This window comes from Macrobrachium nipponense, chromosome 7 (genome assembly GCF_015104395.2).
Source record: "Macrobrachium nipponense isolate FS-2020 chromosome 7, ASM1510439v2, whole genome shotgun sequence".
Lineage (NCBI taxonomy): Eukaryota > Metazoa > Arthropoda > Malacostraca > Decapoda > Palaemonidae > Macrobrachium > Macrobrachium nipponense.
The window spans coordinates 57,813,807-57,832,123 of record NC_061109.1 but is presented as its reverse complement, the minus strand read 5'-3'; the positions used below and the strand labels follow the sequence as shown (position 1 = coordinate 57,832,123).

General features: G+C 35.3%; 2 pseudogenes; both read left to right on the top strand.

The window, feature by feature from the left end:
- LOC135217614 (uncharacterized) overlaps positions 1-13,354 on the top strand; it is a 26,094-nt pseudogene extending 12,740 nt beyond the window's left edge.
- A 33-nt stretch (positions 13,355-13,387) lies between these two features.
- On the top strand, positions 13,388-14,003 carry LOC135217613 (uncharacterized; annotated as a pseudogene).
- The last annotated feature ends 4,314 nt before the right edge of the window (positions 14,004-18,317 follow it).

Sequence of the window (18,317 nt, the reverse complement as noted above, 5' to 3'; positions counted from 1 at the left end):
GGGGGGGGGGGGAGGGTGTCAGAAGACGAACCACCAAACCAGCCAACCAACAAAGGGGAGTGGATCTATAAGCTTGTTGTCAGGTCGATTCATTAGCAGCCCTTGCATTCGTCCTCATTTGGCATTGGTGACATGATAGGGGTTTTCATCATTAATCCTCGGCGCTTTCAGACATCGGCCGGAGCCAAGCGGGTTACGTACGTACGCGAGACCGAGCGAGCGAGCGAGCGAGCGAAGCATTGCGGAAGTAGATGTCGCCTCGTCGCGGGTAATGGAAGCTCGCAACATAAAGACATATGGGACGTTGGGCTGTGACGCAGGGGTAAAAACACTCTTCATTGAACGGGGGCTCTGATTGGTCGCCGAAAGCCAGGTGAAGCGTCCCCATTGGTCGAGGGGCCAGCTCGGGGTCTGCCCACTGAGTGCGTCTCGTCATGCAATGCGCTGCAGAAGGAGGATGAAGATGATAATGATCTCTCTCTCTCTCTCTCTCTCTCTCTCTCTCTCTCTCTCTCTCTCTCAGATATCAGTCGATTTTAAAGGGCACAGCATAAAATGCACATATTTGTGCACACGCAGTATCTTCGTTTTTGCCTTTAAATCAGTACTCTTGCAAATACATGAGAATATGCGTGTGTGTGTGTGTGTGTGTGTACATAAAATGAAATATGGATATGCATGAAACATATACTTGCAGTCACAAGTATGCAAGCTGAAAATATGTTTTAAATGTTCAGATATTGTGTATGTATGTATATATTATATATATATATATATATATATATATATATATATATATATATATATATTATATATATAATATATATATATATATATATATATATATATATATATAGTATATATATATATATATATATATATATATATATATATATATATATATATATATATATATTATATATATATATATATATATATATATATAGATATATATATATATATATATATATATATATAGTATATATATATATATATATATATATATATATATATATATATATATATATATATATATATATATATATATATTATATATAATAGAAGGAGCCAGGCTCCTTTATTAGATGGAATTCTGTTGTAAAAGAACATTTTTACCAGTCATTATACATACATACATATACATACACATATATATATATATGTGTGTGTGTGTGTGTGTGTGTGTGTGTGTACATCTAGTGCAGCATGGCAGCAAATAAAAACAAAACTTCATTCACAAACTTGCTCGTTCTTGGCCTGCTGGGTTTAGAAAACACTCACAGCACCAGCTATTTCATTTGCTTCTACAAAAGGCTTGACTCCCCAACACAGTTCGCTACCAACCACTACAGTCATGTGGATATCATAACAACACTCGTGGATATTCAAGTCCTATCTCTTAGAACACTCTTCCTTGGGATCGAGCCAAAATCATTTTGACCAGACTATTGCTGTCGGTTCTTTCCAAGAGAGCAAAGAGGGCCACTGAGTTTTAATCTAAGCTCATGTCCTCATCACAGCTTTGTCAAATCTGCACTTTTCATCTGAGCCCTTCACATGCAACTCACATTCAACATGGGAGGGTTTGGTCGGTGCCCCCTTTCAACATTCTAGTGTTTGTTCCTTTTGCTACGCTTCTCTTCTCTCCCAAACATTTTGCAAAAGCTCCTGCAGCCAGCTACTATTTCTCAATTCTGTGATTTACCCCTTCTCACGTCCTTCAGTGATTCAGCCATATATATCTATATATATATTGTATGTATAATATATATATATATAATATATAATATAATATTATATAATTATATATATTTATATATAATATATAATATATATATACATAAATATATATATGTATTATATATATATATATATCATATATATATATATATAATATAATTAGATAATATATATATATATATATATATATATATATATATAATCATTTTCAATATGATATTCTTTTAGTTCTCTGAGAATTAGCAAATTAAAACGATTCCATTTAAAATGCGTTTCCTTATTCTTTGCTATAATCCCATTTATTAACGTTCATTTCTTAAATTTCTCTGTGCATTTAACCCCATAAACTCACATTGAACAATGGTCACTTCTGAATAGTACTCGCAAGCAATTTCAAACTCTTAAACCAATGAGGTTATCTGATTTTGTTCAATAACCCTTTCTTTCAATAGGGTTTTGCAAAATTGCTGGGAGTGTTTCAGGTGTTACTTGTGGCACTTCAGTCATCTCAGGTGTCAAATTTAATTGCCTTACGAGAATTGATGACCATATCACCATCGTCATTTAGGCCTGGGTTACTCTGTAGCCTTTGCATCTGTTTGTCTGCAGTCTTGTGATTTGTCCATTCCTGAGGTTTCCCGGGAGAATTTTTATTTAATCATCCAATTATTCACTTATCTATTTTTTTATTTACTTATGTACTGTCTTCTTTTCTCTTATTATTAGTTAAAATTGCTTACTACTCACTAATTTTATTAAGTAATACTTTTGTTTGCAGGTTTTAAAATGATGATTTCTGAAATAATTTTCACTTAATTTTTATTGTATGTATCATTCTTAAGCGTTTTTCTTTTGTTTTATTTTTAAGTTTGTAAGGTTTACTTTCCATTCCAATCATACTGATAAGAAGAAGAAGCAAAACAACTACAACAACAACAACAACAACAACAACAACAACGCACTACCCTATTTCATATTGTCCAAAATTGTTACACAAAGAACATTCGATCTGGTAAGACACTCTAATTAATATTTGCACTTCTATTTCCTTATCATTTCTGGTTGTTAGGTGTCTTACTTCACTCAAAACTATAGTGGACCAAGAAATTATCTCCTCCATATTAATATAAATATATATATATATATATATATATATATATATATATATATATATATATATATATATATAAATATATATTATATATATATATATAATAATTTATGGGCTTAGTTTAGTTTTGCTTGATGAAATAAGATATCTAACACCCCAGAAAATGATAAGAAAATAGAAAAGTGCAAATTTTAATTGCAAAGTCCTACACTATTTTGCATAAGGTGAAATAGGGTAATGCGTTGTTGTTGTTATTATTATTATTATCATTATTATTATTATTATTATTATTATTATTATTATTATTATTATTATTATTATTATTATTATTATATTGGGAAAGTGAATCACAGTAGTAAGCCTGTCTGATTTTATTTAAAATATTTACAGCAGAAAAGCTTTCGATTACCTGCACGGTCCTCCTTGTCAGTCTGACTATAATTACAAATAGAGGCTACATAAAGACTTTGTTTTTGACTTATGTTTGTAAATAAGTAAAAAACAGAGGTTTTATGTAGCCACTTTTTGTAATTATAGTCAGATTGACAAGGAGAACCGTGCAGGACATCGAAAGCTTTCTGCTTTATATACCTATCTTAAATAACAAAATCAAACAGGATTTAATTCCCCATTTTATTGACTCGTGTGATTAGGAGTTTTCTTTGTTATTATTATTATTATTATTACATTATTTAATTTACTTGATTATTATTATTTGATAGAGATTGGAATGGAACGTAAAAATTACAAACTTAAAAAGAAAACAAAAGAAAAATGTTTAGAATTATTCCTCCAATAGAAAGTAAGAATTAAATACTCATAGAAAGTAAGAATTTTTTTTTTTGAATACTCATAATTTAAAAAAAAAAAAATCTGTAAACTGAAGTATTATTATTTGATAAAATTAGTAAGTAACAGAGACACAGGCTGAAGATCAGTGAATAAGTGGCACAACCGCTAAGTCTACGGTATTGATTTGAAACGGTCCACAACTTGACATCAATCGGAAAACTCAGAATTATTATTATTATTATTATTATTATTATTGTTATTATTATTCATAAAGAGGATTAATCCTCTCGGAAGAAGCAAATGAAACTGCAATCAAATGGAATTAAATCAAAGAATAAGAAAACAGAAGCCAAATGGAATCAGTTTAATTCCCTAATTCTCATGCCACTCAAAGAATATCATATTGGGAAAACTATATATAATTCTATTATAATATATTAGTACTATATATATTTAGTATTAGTATATATCATAATATTTATTAGATATATATATAGATAGATAGATATATATATATATATATAAAAGGAAAATGATTAAAATATATTACATTTTTCTGAAATTTCAACAAAATGCTTAAACTCATGTATATATAATATATATATATATATATATATATATATATATATATATATATATATATATATATATATATATATATATATATATATATATATATATATATATATATATATATATATATATGTGTGTGTGTGTGTGTGTGTATGTGTGTGTATGTGTGTGTAGTGTCATATATATATATATGTATAAAATTTATTAATATATATATATGGATTAAAATTTATAAAAGATAATAATATATATGAATTATTTACTCTCTCTCTTCCTGTCCCTCTCACTCCTTTCTCTCACTCCATCTTTCTCCTACCTAGACACCCTCTACTCTCTCTCTCTCTCTCTCTCTCTCTCTCTCTCTCTCTCTCTCTCCTCTCTCTCTCTCTCCTCTCTCTATAATGATATAGAAGTAAGGGACGAAAATAGTGAATATTTAGCAGACATAGATATTAATGAAGCTGATATTGTGCAGGCTATTAATGAAATTAAAAATGGAGCTGCTGCAGGGCCTGATGGTGTCCCTGCTATTTTATTAAAGAAGGTAGTTCATTCTGTCGCAAAGCCACTTGCAATATTATTAAGACAAAGTGTAGATACAGGCAAGATTTATGATGAGCCCAAATTAGCATATATTACCCCTACTTTCAAAAGAAGATCAAGACTAGAGGCAAGTAATTATAGGCCTGTGAGTCTAACATCACATATTATGAAAGTGTATGAAAGGGTAATGAAGAAAAATATTATGAAACATTTAATGAAAATAATTTGTTTAATATAGGACAACATGGTTTCGTACCCGGAAAAAGTACACAAACCCAACTGTTAGTCCACCGTGAGAACATATACAAAAATATGAAAAGCGGAAATGAAACAGATGTGGTTTATCTAGACTTTGCAAAAGCTTTTGACAAGGTAGACCATAATATATTAGCGAAGAAAATTAGAAAACATAATATAATGGATAAAGTAGGAAGATGGTTAAAAGAATTTTTACACAACAGAAAACAGATAGTTATTGCAAACGATGAGAAATCGGATGAGGCTAAGGTAATATCCGGTGTGCCACAAGGTACGGTGTTAGCTGCATTACTGTTTGTTATTATGATTGCAGACATAGACAGTAATGTTAAGGACTCGGTAGTGAGTAGCAATAAATTATGGAGACAGAGAAGGAAAGCTATATGCATATAGGGGACCTATTAATGAGACAATCACAAATAAGGAAGCAGTTAAAGACCTTGGTGTGATGATGAATAGGAACATGTTATGCAATGATCAAATAGCAATTCTATTGGCAAAATGTAAAGCAAAAATAAGATGTTGTTACGGCACTTCAAAACAAGAAAAGCTGAACACATGATTATGCTTTATAAAACATATGTTCGTAGTCCACTTGAATATTGCAATATGATATGGTACCCACACTATCACAAGGATATTGCACAAATAGAGAGTGTACGAAGGTCCTTTACAGCTAGAATAGAAGAAGTTAAGGTCCTTGACTACTGGAAAAGACTACAATCCTTAAAATTATATAGTCTAGAAAGGAGAAGAGAACACTACATGATAATTCAGGCATGGAAACAGATAGAAGGAATAGCTGAAAACATCATGGAGCTAAAAATATCAGAAAGAGCAAGCAGAGGTAGATTAATAGTACCCAAAACTATACAAGGAAAAATAAGGAAAGCACACAGGACATTAATCCACTTCGCACCAGCATCGATAACGTAGCGTCTATTCAATGCGTTGCCAGCTCATCTGAGGAATATAGCAGGAGTGAGTGTAGATGTGTTTAAGAATAAGCTCGACAAATATCTAAGCTGCATCCCAAACCATCCAAGATTGGAAGATGCAAAATATACCGGAAGATGTACTAGCAACTCTCTGGTAGACATGATTAGAGGTTCCTCACACTGAGGGACCTGGGGCAACCCGAACAAGATGTAAGGTCTGTAAGGTAAGGTCCTAAACACTCGCTCTTCTCTGTACTTGTCTCTGTTTCTCTAAACCGTGCCCCCCCCCCCCCTGTATTTTTTCCTCTTTCTTTTCCATAACCCCCGTCTACTCTCTCACACTTCCTCTATCTCATTCTCTCTGTCAACCCCCTTCTCAAACTCCGCTTTATGTCTTTATTGTATGATACCCTATTCATAAAGTAGTTAAGTGTATGGGCATAACCAGCCCCGTTTCATGGAATCCCTTTTCGCCCCATCCCCTTTGGAGGGGGGTAGGTAGGATGAAACCCATTATAAACCATTTTAGGGGTCCCCACTATAATCCTGCAAAATTTCATGCCCATCGCACTAGCCGTTTAGCCGTGATTGAATGACAGACGGATGGTCAGATGGACATAACACCCATTATAGTAAGATATATGTGTATATATATATATATATATATATATATATATATATATATATATATATACATGTGTGTGTGTGTGTGTGTGTATATATGTGCATATATCCATATCCGTTACTTTAAGAACTTTTCCAGTAAGGAAATCTCCATGGTTAAAATTCAAGTAAAACTTAATATATCTTATTCTTTGAGTGGCATGAGAATTTAGGAATTAAACTGATTCCATTTAGCTTCAGTTTCTTTATTCTTTGATTTGATTCCTTATGATTTGTCATTTCATTAACGCCTTCCGAAAGGATTAATCTTCTTATAAATAATAATAATAATAATAATAATAATAATAATAATAATAATAATAAATAATAAATAATAATAATGAAACTAGAAATAAGAAGGATATGGATATGCCAGTGGAAATCGTACCCATAATCATAATCATAGGAGCACTAGGCACGATCCCAAGATCCCTGAAAAGGAATCTAGAAAAACTAGAGGCTGAAGTAGCTCCAGGACTCATGCAGAAGAGTGTGATCCTAGAAACGGCACACATAGTAAGAAAAGTGATGGACTCCTAAGGAGGCAGGATGCAACCCGGAACCCCACGCTATAAATACCAAACCAGTCGAATTGGAGGACTGTGATAGAGCAAAAAAAAAAAAATAAAATAATAATAAATAAATATAAATAATAATAAATAATAATAAACAATAACAAAATGAATGAATTGATGAGATGATGATAATGATGATGATGATGATAATAATGATAATAATAATAATAAACATTCTGAGTGTACCGTTTGATGTCAAGGTCTGAATTACGAATAACTGTTTCAAGTCAATATTGGAGACTTAGCGGTTGTGCACTTATCAACTAATCTCCAGTCTGGTTTGTTTATATATCTAGCTTCCAGTCTACTTATCTATCTATCTCTATGTATATATATATATATATATATATATATATATATATATATATATATATATATAATATACATATTATAATTAGAGTAATGCAGTGTTACAACATCAATAATAACAAATTTTAGCGGTGTCTTGTGAACGGTAATGGACGGTAATGAGACCAGAAAGTCAACTGATTGCTGTATCAAGGATATAAAAAATTTCCTTAAGCTCTTGAGGACTTGCCGTTGGTGACAGCCTATAATTTCAGACATATACAGTTCTAATTTACAGTCACTCTTGTTATGAAGGAAGTGAATGACTGGTTTCACTGGTGCGTCCAGTGAAGATTCAGAAACCCCGCCCCTTTTTTTTTTTATTGTTACCTGACGAGACATGTATATACACCTGTTTACACACGGCGGAAATAGCTTTCAGTTCGGTCATCCTTGAAGCGATTTGCTTAATGGTGCGTACGTAGGGAAAGAAAATGATCTGTCCTTCCTTCTGCAGCTGTATTTGGATTCTGCCCGACGAAATTTAAATCCAAAGGAGAAGAAAGAGGTCAAGATGGGGAGTTTTGTATGAAAGGTTTCTGACTAAGATCCGTCCAAGATTCACCTGATAAAGTATGAACTTGGCAGTGACGCTGATGCTGTATATTCTGATGAGCCAGCTGCTGTTTGAAGAAAGTTGTTAGATGTGTGGAAAATATACGTATACATAAGTAATTGCGAAATAACTTCATGACAGAAAAATACCTTTATTAGAAATATAAAAAAGAACGCTGATTGAACACACCCGTTGCATATATGCACGCCAACCTTTTTTGTTTCTTTCTTCCTTCATTTTTTTTCTCTGTCTCCTTCTTCCGTTTCCCAACTGGTTCTATAGTCCAGTCACCTTTCTCTCAACTACATCATTACCTTCTTTCTTTCGTTCTCTGCTTCGTCACATTCCAACGTCCCGAAACTCAATCTTCTCCGAATCTACCAGCATATCCTCTCTCTCTCTCTCTCTCTCTCTCTCTCTCTCTCTCTCTCTCTCTCTCTCTCTCTATCCTTCTCCTCTTCTCTCTTCCTCTCTCTCTCTCTCTCTCCGTTCCTCATCGACGCTCAACCCCTTCCCATTCTATTTAGGAGCGAAGCGCTGACCATAAGGCTCTATAACACCATCTTACGTGGAATAACATCAAACAGCTCGCCAATGGAACTGCTAATTCCACCTGACTTAGGACGGCAATCATCCGGTTTTTCCATAATAGATTTGACGATGGTCTCGCCCCCCGGCTGATCCCGATGATTACAGTAACAGCAACCGTTGCAGTATCCTTTAATCGGACGAGTTATAACGTTTGTTAAGCCGGGTTAACGCCTGTTTAGCCGCGCAGAAGAAGAAAAAAATACAAAAAGATGCAAAAAAAAGAGAGGGAGCGAAAGGTATCTCGAGTTCAGAGGTGTATCGGCGATGGTCGGCTTTGTTTCTCCGATCAATTTTATGAAGTCTTTTTGTTGTCGGCAGCTGCAGTACAAGGAATATATATATTAATCGGCCAAAGGCCAAGCGCTGGGACTTATGAGGGCATTCAGCGCTGAAAGGGAATTGACAGTAAGGTTTAACAGATGCAACGGGAGGAAAACCTCGCATTTGCTCTGTAAAACAATTGTTAGGAAAGTAAGATGGAAGAAAGAGAGTACAATAAAAGGAATGAAAGGGGTTACAGCTAGGGGCCGAAGGGACGTTGCAGAACCTTAAGGTAATGCCTACAATGCACCGCATGAGATGCACTGACGGTACTACCCACCTACGAGGAGCGAAGATGCAGATGTTATAAGGATAGTGTTGCAGTAATACTATTTTCTACAGTGGTAGTGGTGGTGGTAGTACTGTAGAGAATTTAGCTAAGTTTTGGATAGTGATAGTAATGGTTTATGGACTATAAATACACCATTGCCTCAATGCACCAAGACTAGTCTGGATGCACCTTGTGTCATGGTCCGAGCGCACCGAGTCTCTAGTCACATTGCACACTTCCCAATCAAAGTGCATCTTTCCTTGTTGTTTGTTTGTTTGTATGGTGTTTTTACGTTGCATGGAACCAGTGGTTATTCAGCAACGGGACCAACGGCTTTACGTGATTTCCGAACCACGTCTAGAGTGAACTTCTATCACCAGAAATACACATCTCTCACTCCTCAATGGAATGGCCGAGAATCGAACCCGCGACCACCGAGGTGGGATGCTAATACCATACCAACCACGCCGCTGAGGCGCTCATCTTTCCTTGTGGTCCCAATGCACAAACTTCATTCACATAACACCTGCTCTCTGGAAGAACGATATAGGTAACTATATTCACTTTGCAGGATTAGTTTCTTTGATGTAGTGAATTATTTACAAAGTCTGAATAAGAATATTACAAAAACAGCAAATACATTATGCTATCAGGAGGTGAAAACTAACAGGAAAATGCATTATTCCTTATGGTCATAATAATTCACTTAACGTCTGTTCTCTCTCTCTCTCTCTCTCTCTCTCTCTCTCTCTCTCTCCTCTCTCTCTCTCTCTCTATATATATATCTATATATATATATGTGTGTGTGTACATATATATATATATATGGTATATATATATATATATATATATATATACATATGCATACATATATATATGTGTATGTATATATGTATTATATATATATATATATTATATATATATATATATAATAATATATATATATATACACACACACACACACACATATTGTATATATCTATGATATATATATATATCTATTTTAATATATTTATACACACACACACCCACACACATATATATATATATATATGTATGTTAATATATATATATATAAGATATCTATATATAGAGAGAGAGAGAGAGAGAGAGGAGAGAGAGAGAGAGAGAGAGAGACGAGAGAGAGAAGAGAGAGAGAGAGAGAGAGAGAGAGAGAGAGAGAGAAAATAGATGTTAAGTGAATTATTGTGACTATAAGGAATAATGCAATTTTCCTGGTTAGTTTTCATATCCTGATAGCATAATGTATTTGTTGTTTTTGTAATATTCTTATTCAGACTTTGTAAATAATTCACTTCATCAAAGAAAACTAATCCTGCAAGGTGAATATAGTTACCGATATCGTTCCCCCAGAGAGCAGGTGTTATGTGAATTGAGTTGGTGCATTGGGACCACAAGGAAAGATGCACATTAATTGGAAATTGTGCAATGTGGCCAGAGACTCGGACCATGACGCAAGGGGCATAATAAATATATATATATATATATATATATATATATATATATATATATATATATATATATATATATATATGTATATATATATATATATATGTATATATATATATGTATATTTACTTTGTAGGATTATTTTCTCTGATAAAGTGGATAATTTTAAAAAGTGAATAAGATAGACTATTACAAAACCAACAAACACATTATGCTATGATGGTGAAGTTTAAAACTTTACTACCGTACTAGGTAGCTAGCTATCTCTTAATTTTTAAACTGCGGCCCTAACTGTTTCTGAAGTTGGAAGTTAACCTTTAAAAGAAATTACTGCGGTGACTACTTGTTTATCTTACCAGTAGCCTACCGTACTATAGTTAAGGATGAATTGTTGGAACTGAGCTGGTAAGAAAATGTTTTCTCGGTTATTAGTTCGAAAGTTGAGCCTTTCTCCATATACCATAAGCACTAGACCTAGGAATAGATTCAGGTGTGTGAAAGGGAAGCACGACCTCGTCACGAAGCTGTGTTATATCGGTGATGCTTGGTAGCATAGAATTTGTAACTCTGGTTGGTAAAACTTTAGTATTTTTTTATTTTAACATTAATAGGGTTCAAAGTATGTAAATTATGAGTTGTGCAAATCCTGTATGTGTGATCTAATAATGGATCAATGTGTGTGTGTGTGGAGATAGTTAAGAATGTAAACAAACCACTATGAATGTTTTCAGTAAAGGTGCTTGCATACCAAATATGAACCTCATTAGTTAAAGCAAGAAGAAGACCTGAAATGACAACAAAGACGAAGGGTAAGAAATAGCAAATGTGCCAAAGAAATTGTGAGCGTTATATATTCTTGGATTAAAAAGATATGAATTAATAAAATAAATCTGACCTTTGACTTTTACACTTGACCTCCATGTACGGACTGTTATTCAGTATCACTTGGCTTAAGGTATATACGTATTAAATATGATCCTAATATATGTTTGCATTAAAAAGATATGAATCCATAAAAATTGACCTTCATTGCTCCAATGACCTTTGACATCTGCAGATGGACTCATATTACATAGCCTTTATTCTAAGGTATAAGCATGCCAAATATGAATCTGACATATTCCTGTATTAAGAAGGTACGAACCAACATATAGGTAAATGTATACCAAAACAGCAAAAGTTTTATTTCTACTAATATAACCCTTTAACTGGTATTGTAAAGTTCTTGCCCTAAGGAATATGCACACCAAATATGGCCCATATTGGTTGCTGCATTAAAAAGATATAAGATCAGCAAAAAGTAGATAACAAATTGCTGACACAGACACAGACGCGCATGGCGGTATCACCCCACCTCGTCAGGCGAGCTAAAAAATAATGTCATTACCCCAATAACAACCTATTTATTTGCAAAAAAATTTTGCATCTGACACTGAGGTGGGACTTGAAACATAAGGCCACGTTGGAACTTGAAAACTTTTTCCTCTATTTTTTTTTTTTTTCTTTTTAGCTATAAGGGAATTCCACAGGAAGCTAAACGGAAAGTTGAGTTACCTGTTAGAGTTTGCCTAAACTGTACTCTCAGCAACCTTCCACAAATGGATATTGACAGCTTTAGTGGAACAGCAATTCCAGATTATCCTTATGAGGACCCAGCAGCAAAAGTACATCAAGCGTAGATGTTCCTATGGGGGAGACATCCCCTACAAACTCATCACTCCTCTTTAACATTAATCTTTGAGTGGAAGAGGTCAGTCAAGCTGAGACACCACTCACCGTAGAACCATTCATCCGATGTCATTATAGTAGATGTCCCAACGATCTACGAGTACTTGAAGGAGGTTCAAGAAAAGGCGTGATCTCACAGAGAACCTTGGGTTCCAGTATGTCAAAAAACGGGAGATCTGTAGCAGTGTCATGGATATGTAGTGTCCGTACAAAGAAGAAGAGGTGTTTTGATGTGTTAGTCAGCAAGACATTATCTTCACCAGAGGCCTTAAGGAACACAACCTTGAAGGCAACCCAATGGGGGCACAAGCTATAATCCGAGTTAAAACAGCTGACAAGGAAGGTGTCTTAAACTTTTCAGTGAAGATTGTTACAGATATACTCTTGTCACTTACAAATGATGAAACTCAACTGCCAAAAGTATCCAACCTACAGAGAACTGCCAGCCGAGCCCAACAACGACTGTGGCCAAAGTATCCAACTGATTTGGAATTTGAGATTGCCGAAAATCACAATCCAAGTGATTTTCTTCACCATTAAGGAGTTGCTTGCATCGCCTCTCCCACTTTTCTTCCTTTGCAAATCAAAGATCTGGTTTATTGATGGAACATTCAAAATGTCAGAGAGCCATTTGTACAGCTACATAAAGACTGCGGACAATGCAAAGCAGGTCCCACTGTTATTTGCACCTATCTTTCGACGAAAGGCCACAGGTTACAGGGCTGCCTGGATGACCATCAAAAGCTCCTCTCACCCGACATTATGATAGAAGAAATAGTTGTGGACGTTGAGCGTGCTCTCTGGAATGCTCTTCGTAAAGGTGCGTCCACACGGTCGAACAATGTCCGACAGACACACATTGTTACCATATCATAGGTGAAGCAGGATGACGTCATAAGCGGGGAAACGATGGAAGTAGATCTGGCAACAAACAATGGTACCAGACCGGCAGACAGTTGATAATTGTAACAATGTTTGTCCGTCGGACATTGTTCGACTGTGTGGACGCACCTTTAAGTCTCTGCCGGATATGGGTGCTGGTTTTATTGGGCGCAGCCAGTGTACAACACGGTTAAAAAAAAATATTTGAGCTACCCTGTGCATAATTATGTGAATCAGTTTCCTGTCCGCAACTATATTTGTGACTTAATGACACTACCCAACCTTCCTGCTTCACGCATCTACAGTGCTTTCAGCCAACGCAAATACAGATGTCCCATGACCGCAACGGCAAACAAACTTCACAGACTGCTGGATTACATTGAGAAGGCATGGTTGGATAATCGGCACATCACAACCACCATCTTCATCTAGCTTCTAGATTCTAGCTGGTCAAATCTTCAATGAAGTAGAGGGACAGCGTCATCGTCTGAACCATAATGCTTCTAATAAGAAAATGAATACGTATCTGTTAATATCTACTCTATACCGTGAGGTAGAGTTGCTTCCATTGCAGGTAGGGCTGATCTGGCAGAAGTAGCTATGCAAAGTAAAAAGTAAACGGAGCGCCTCCAAGCTGCAATGACTCGAGTGTTTATGGAGGGAGTACGAAAATCACGACATAATTACTTCTGATTACTTAAGAAAATCCAGCAGTTTGGCAGATCATGGCGAAGACTGGGCTTGTATTTTTGTTTTCAATATTCTCTTAAATTTTCAGTTAACGATTGCAATTTTTTTAATAAAAATTTTATTATCGCTATTTTCACTGTATATATATTAGCAAGACACTTTAAAGCTTGTCAATAAAAATTCATAACCTATAGACTAAGCTGGAATATATAAAATAAAATAAACATTGACATCAATTATGATAAAAAGGATAAATTATATAAAACCTTTAGTAAAGACTTAGGACATCCTGTTCTTCAAGTTATTAAATAACTTCTTTTAACAAGCTAAAAACTTTGAGATTTCACCAGTTTCCAGTAAGAATAACAAAAATTTCATGGTACCAGAATCAACCAGACAACAAGGGAATTTTTTTATGTAGTGTTGCATTCAGACTATTTTGGAAATGGTGCATTCATACTAAGTGGTTGATTTATTTAGACCAGGCTGGTGGTGCATTCCGGCAATGGTTCATTTGGTCTAGTTTTCATAATTATGGTTTCTTTTGTAATATCAGTTGTAGTCGTACTGCACAGAATCTGTGTTAATCATTACCAGTTCTCTCCGACATTTGCTTATTCCGAAAGAGTTGAAAATACCTGTATCAAAAGTAGCATCAGTGAAATACGTCCTCGTTCATGGAAATCCTTGTGTATAGTGTTTATCAGTTTTAGGGATTCTGTTAATTTCATTCAGATAGTTATTAATATCATAACTGCTTGGGTACATTTATTTCATTGACTGCACTGAAATCAGTGCAGAAAGTTAGATAATTTTGTGATTCAACACTGTATACGCTGACAAAGAAGTAATTTGTCGAAAATGATAAGATAATCAAGATTAAAGAGTGTATATGATAAAAAAACAACAGTGAATTAACGTGCTTCTTAAAAATACTGAGATAAATAACAAAAATCCTTAATACTTTGGACAATATTTGAGAGATTTTTAATTGAGCCTAATAAAAGAAAAATAGATAATGGATTTTATGAAAACATGAAATAATTTTTCCAGATTTTTTAATTTATATTTTAATTTTTTACAGATACGCTACAAGAATTTCATACACGATTGTTATTTAAGTTTCTTGCCTTATTTACATTTATGTTTACTAACATTATAGATAAGTTCCTTTCATTTTACACTCGAAAATCCTTTGTATTTAGTTCTTCCAATGTTCTGTGATACTGGTATGTCTCGAGGAGGTTTAATAGGATAAACATATCATTGGTATGTCTGTGCTTTAATGCGAATTCCAAAAGCCGTGATAAAGGTAAAGTTCCGAGCAAACTGCTACTACTAACAGACACGCTTCTTTTAATTTAAAGCGGCATCAGTCTTTCTTCAACCACCTTGGAGAGTGGAAGTTTGCTTTACTCTCCTCCTTACCAAGCTGGTTTTTTTACCTAAGCCCGTACTGTTGTTTCATATACTATTCTGCTATCCAGCCAAAGAAGTCCTGTGAGCGTCAATATATTTGCCACGGCCTTCGAGGATTCAGATTCTCGTGTTCACGCTTCCTCTGGTATTGATGCAACTTGCAGTAGATGTGCTTCAGCCCAATTCATACTGCTTCGTCATAGGCTGTTTTATGTATAAATGCTGCTCAGTCTCTCTCAGGGGAATATCACCCCTTCAGGGAGAGAGGGGGGCCAAGTTAAGTATATCTTAATTTATCCAGACCACTGAGCTGATTAAGAGCTCTCCTTGGGGTGGCCCGAAGGATTAGATATTTTTATGTGTATAGGAACCAATTGGTTACTTAGCAACGAGACCTACATCACTGTTCCAGTCAGTGTCTGTTATATGTATGCCCATCTTTTTGTTCAATATGCCTCCAACTACTATATTTTCATGTAGATTTACCAGCATGACTGTTAACAGTTACTGTTTGCCATTCATCAGACACTTTCAGCAGGAATATTACTCTGTCCAGTCTTTGGAATATCCTTGATTCTTAAATTGTCTTCAGATGAAGTGTCCTCAGCTTTGATGCAAGTCTATAAATTTTCAGCCTCATTTTTTATTTTCCTCAGGATTTATAACTGTTTCTATCTCTTTCTTTCTATTGTCCATCTTATCCTTTTCTCTTTGATACCTCAACATATCAAGCAGTACATTTATTCCTTCTTCAGTGTTTCTATCAAAACTGTGGTACCTCCGGAATGTGTTTCATGTGCTCTTACAATATGTGAACCATATTTCAATATTACTGTTTCATATAAGTAACTTTCTAAGTAGTACTTACATAGCTAGTGAATCTACCCTTGCAGGCAACTTATTTAATTTAGTGGTAGCACTTCTTTTTGTTTTTATGTAGGTGACAACCCCGCCCACTGTCAGGGAAAACAGGAACAACCAGGCAGCCATGATTCAATTTGTTTCTGCCGGCTGTGGTGTAAATATCACGCTATTTGCAGCAGCTTTCTTGGATTTCCCCATACGTAGATTATGTGTGTTCGGTAATGTTTCCATAAAGTCCCAGTACCATTGCAAGTGTTTATTGCTCAGAAACCATATAACAGAGTAATGCAGTTTTTGTGTAAGTTTTTACATTTAGTTTTATTTACATTAATTTGTATTTAAGTTTTAATATTGCATTTTTTTTAGCAGGTTGAAATTGGATTGTTTGTTTGTATGGTGTTTTTACGTTGAATTTGTATTTAAGTTTCAATGTTTATATATTTTTTTTGCAGGTTGAAATTGGATTCATTTGAAAGGCAATGACAACACCAAATGAGAGGACCCAATGTGTGTGGTGGTATGCTGAGGGTAAATCCCCAATTACCATTCAGTGACAATTCCGGCAGGAATATGAAAGAAATCCTCTTTCCAAATCCTGCATAGGTTAAAAACTTTCAGGACTTCCTCGGAGTGGACACCAGGTGTAAGTCAAGAAACTCAACAATGTGCAAGATGCTTTTCAACTTAATCCTCAAAAGTCTATCCATCGTGCATCACGAGAATGGCAGGTACCCAAATCAACCATTCATAAGGTCCTCCATAAAAGTAAAGTAAATAAAATTAAATGTAAAAACTTGAACAAAAACTTCATTACTCTTATGTTATATGGTTTCTGAGCAATAAACACTTGTAATGGTACTGGGACTTTATGGACACTCTGTACAATGGTTTTGTTCTGGTTGTGCTCAGGCTATAGGCAGTTTAGTTTTAATAGTTTTGATTAGTTTGTAGTAGATTACTTAGACTTACTTCTGATTCTAGTATTCGCTATTGTAGTGAGTTAGGGGGTAAGATCGTAGTGTTGATAAGACCTGTAAAGAGTGTTCAACATGGGAGAATAAACAGTGGAAGATTCTTAAGTCTTGTTTAGATAGGTTGTAGAGAGATAGAAAGAGGAAAGATACTACACTAAAACCTAGTTTAGATGTTTGCTCTGGTACTCTCCCTTCTACTCTTATTCCCGCTGTTTCTCATACTCCTTGCCCTCCGACTGTTCAGCCTCCTTCTCCCTTGCCTGGCTCCCATGCTTCCAATCCTAATGCCATCGCCAGTCTCGAGTCTAGACTTGGCAAGAAACTAGATCTAGTAGTAAGTACTGATGCTGCTTTTGGGGAATCTCCAAGATGGTTATGGAAAAAATGTTTTGTCAGAAAGTATGCAAAGTGATAGTACAGTGCAAGTAAGGAGGTAGCTATCTGCCCCGTTGGTTCTCCTGCTCCCCCCAAACGTGGGAGAAGGCACTAAGAGTCCAAGGAAGGCTGATGGGTAGTTTCCCCTTCAGCCGCACCTGTTGTCGATTCCCAGGTGTCAGCAAACAGCCACTGGAAAAGTTTGTCCAAGAATATCCATCCGTTTTCCTTCAGCTCTTCAGACAACTATGATGTGGACACGAAGTGCAGCAAATGTTACTTGGACTTGTTCTGACCCCTTAAGCGTTAGTCTCAAAGGTTGGCATACAAATCCTTTACCTGTTAACTGGTACAAGCAGACCCTGAGCAGTTTCAGACCATCTTGCAGTTTCTCTGTGGATCTTTCTGTTTCTGCCTCTGTCCATCACTGCCCGCCTGTGTCTCCCTGGGACATTCTGGAGACCTTCTCACCCGAGTGCCTGGCCTATGCTCATGAGTGCCTGGCTTATGCTGTAAAGCACCGAGTCGCATCCTGAGCACTCAACACCTGCTCCCAAGGGCCCAGTGTCTGTAAACCATCTCAGGATGACCAACTGTTTCTGATTTCATCAAAAGAGATTAATGAACCCGATTCT